The sequence below is a fragment of the Coenobita brevimanus genome, chromosome 84 (assembly GCF_032717465.1).
Source record: "Coenobita brevimanus isolate Jiangsu-jjx chromosome 84, ASM3271746v2, whole genome shotgun sequence".
In the NCBI taxonomy this organism is placed as follows: domain Eukaryota; kingdom Metazoa; phylum Arthropoda; class Malacostraca; order Decapoda; family Coenobitidae; genus Coenobita; species Coenobita brevimanus.
In genome coordinates, this window is record NC_137037.1 from 756951 (window position 1) to 760833 (window position 3883).

Below are 3883 nucleotides of genomic sequence, written 5' to 3' on the forward strand. Positions count from 1 at the left end.
GACCATGAGGAAGGACATAGAAGCCCACGTCAGTTAATGTGTCAAATGCGCGGAAATACGAGGAACGACGGGACTTCCAACTCCCATCTTAGAGTATTCTCTACCGGAAAAACCCTGGGATACAGTCTCCACTGATCTCTTAGCGTTGCCGAGAAGTTGTCAAGGTTCAAGTTATGTACTGGTGGCAGTGGACCATTTCTCACGATTCACTGTTTTAGCACCTTTACAGACGAAAACTTCAGAGGAGGTGGCGCATGCTTTTGTGACTTCAGTGATTTGTCCATACTCTACACTCAAGGTATTGCTCAGCGATAATGGCAGTGAATTTCGTAACCTGGTGTCTCAAGAAATCTGTTGTATGTATGGAGTAAAGCAAGTTTTTGTAACGCCTTACAGTCCTAAGAGCAATGGCCTGGTGGAGAGAACAAACAGGAAGATACTGGAAGTCTTGAGACCAGTAATAACCTCAAATCAAGATGACAACTGGGAAGACTGGTTATCACATGTAGCGGCGACCATCAACTCCTCAGAAAATTCATCAACTGGGAAGTCTCCTCATTATATCCTTTATGGAGAAGAGAAAGTGTTACCCTACGATTTGTTGGCTGGACCTCCTACTCCAGTATACAACGAAGAAGACTACGCAAAGGTACAGTTGTTGAAATTCCAACGTATACACAGTGAAGTACGGAAAAGATTAAAAGCCTCAAGAGCGGAGATGATGGCGAAACAACACAAAGGTAGTCAAGAAAAGACGTTACAGGCAGGCCAGAAGGTCATGATCCACAACCCTGAGAGAGTTTCCAAGCTCAGACCTAAGTTCCGCGGACCATACACCGTTGTGGAACGAGTACGTGGAAATACTTATAGAATAAAGGATGAAGCTAATGGAACTCAGGAGGCAGTACATACTGATAGGATCAAACTAGTAAGTCAAGAGCTAGGCCTAACTAACCCTGCGTCTGATGTGTTGTCCCCTCTGTCTTCGTTGCAGTCTATGTCGTCGTCCGTACCTGTCCCTAACCAAGAGTATCGCAGCAAGCTACGATCCCACAACAAGAGTGATTAAGGGAGTATCTTCTCTTGCAGAAAAAAATGTGGCTGTGGCTCATACTCCTCGTGCGTTGCTTGGGGTGGACCTATGGAAAGACGTCGGACACGGACACGACTGTGTTAATGCCAGGAGCACTGAAGAGCCCACTTGGAGAAGTCGTGGTAGTGGAAGATGCAGTATGCGTCTACTATCCAATGGAAGGCTATCTCCAAACGCCAGATATTGTCAAGGAGGTCTCCAAGGGCTTGTCGAATCTCAGACAGCAACTGTTGGAAGTGGGAAAGATGTTTAATCGAAAACCACGATTGACAAACTCTGACACTGAAGCTTTGGAACGAACCTTGCATGGAATTGTTGAGCTTCAGACTAGGCATATAGACAGGCTCACCGACAGGCTCACTAACTTGCATGTCGCTTTACCTAACGTACACTCTGATCTTTCCAAGCATGTCCATGCATGTACTAAGAGAGGACTTGTGGATTTTCTAGGAATCCTGTCTCAACAACTCTTTGGCACGGCATTAGATAAGGATGTAGTGCAATTGGGTAGACAGATGCATGACTTGACACTGGCCGCTAAAGCCAATAATAGATTAATCATGCATGTGTATAAACAGTTAGATGAGTTCACTAACAAAGCTAACGAGATAATTAGGACTACCAACCATCTAGTAGAGCTTGTGAACAACATCCAAATTAACCTACCAACCCTAGCTAACTTGGTGTTATTCGCTGAGTACTTACATGCTCTCGACGAGTCAACCACTGCTTTGGAGAAGCATGCAGCCAATATGGTGGACGGCTTAATCGATGCAAGTTTGAACAGGGTTAATGCTTTATTGCTGCCTACTAATATACTAACAAATGCACTTGATATAGCTATGTGGAAGCATGGACTTATGCCACTCTTTGATCTGAGTCAACTGGAATATTATTACCCATTGTTAGAGGCCCAGTTGACCCATGAAGGCATCCTGATATTGGTACCTATGAGGAATGCTGTAACATACCAAGCATGGCGGTTCATTTCTTTCCCTTTTGCTACTGCTAATAATACACTTGTTGTTATTGAAGAGGGTCCAGAGGTGCTAGTTGTCTCAGATGACAAGAAATATGTAGCAGAAACGACTGTGGATGAATTTGAGAAGTGTAAGGCCTCATTTCTTGATCTCCATGTATGTCCTGCTTTCCATTTTGTCTTCGTACCATTAAGGGTAGAGGAGTGTAAGAGGGCCTTGTTGGACACAAATACTTCCTCTGCTCTGCAACGTTGCACCTTCCAACCCATTCAGTTGAAGTCAGTTTTCCATGCTCATATTCATGTGAAACAGTACTTTTACTTTCCTGAGACAGAGGATGTAACTGTGACTTGTGCCTCACAGAATCAATTCCTTACAGTAAAGGGGTATTATGTTGCACCTGATTTTTGTGAGTTACACAGTAAAGAGATAGCAGTTCTGCCTAGCAAGCATCATCTAGCTTTGTCAGTGAACTTATCATCTCAGTTACGACCCTTTTTACCTTCATTCAATGTTACTTCCTTGAATGTGAACAGGCTGTCTCATGTATTAAAGGAGATTACCTTCCTCTCCCACCTGAACAGGACTGATTTAGAGCCTTATGTACTGTCCTATCTTCCTTCATATCTTTCTCCTTCCTATTTTGGTCCTGGCGTTGGTCTTCTACTTATTGTGGTCTTGTCCTGTGTTTGTGGTTTAGGCTACTATTTAAGGCGCCAATTAAGGAACCCACTGAGACCACGTGTCCGTACTCGCGGATTGCAAGTGGATGTTCCTGAATAGTTAGCTACCCTACACTCTGGTTAGGCTACACGGTAGTTAGGACACCAATGTCGACGAGGACGTCAATGGTGTGGCCGAGCGATGTTCTGGTGTCAACATCTTTTTCCACATGAAGTTGTAGTATCACACATTGTACATAATAATTTTTAAAGCTGTTTAGTCATAATTAACAGTGTGTAATGAAGTGTGAATGATGAACAACCAAATATCATTTCGCTGTTAGCTGTGGTATAGAAAGAAGGTGGATGACAGACCATAAGTGCCACCCTGTTTCAATTATAAAATGAAGGTTAGGAGAAGTGAAAAGATATCTGAATAGTGCGTAAGTGTAAAGTCCTGGGGAACCATTTATTATGTTGGTATATGTGAATGTACTTAATGCCATTTTATAGAGGTGTATAATGTGCTAGTAGAGTTGTTATTTATCTCTACTTTTTGCATAAGCCCAAAGTATATGTAAATGCATGGCACCTCACTTTTAGCTGACCTCAGCACCGCGCCCTAGTCGGCTCGGAGAGCGTACAGCGTCAGAAGACGTTATATAGATATTAAGGGAGGTGGTATCGCTCTTACATATCTCTCGGGTCGCAGTTATATTATTCTGTACCCAATAAAGAGAGATTTAATCTGCTCATTTCTGTCACCTTACGCTACCACTTAATATAACATACCAGCTTCCACCTTCTAGTGGCAGAGGACCTTTGGTGGAAAGTGTCGGGCAGTGACGGCGAGTAGCTAACGTGTACTACAGACAGTGTCGTCGATCTCCAACACGGTGGTCTAGTTATACTATAACAGCAGAACACATAATATGTAGTCAACTGCTACTCCATAACCGCTACAGGCTGCCACACTGCATCACACTACTTCGAATTACCTCACACTGTATGCATTATTTCAGGCTGCCACACACACTACACCACAGTATCTCACACTGCCATGAAGTCCACCACACTACCTCAAACTGCCTCACACTGCGTCACATACCCAAACCCACATTATCAGGCACGACCATTATGAAAGTTAA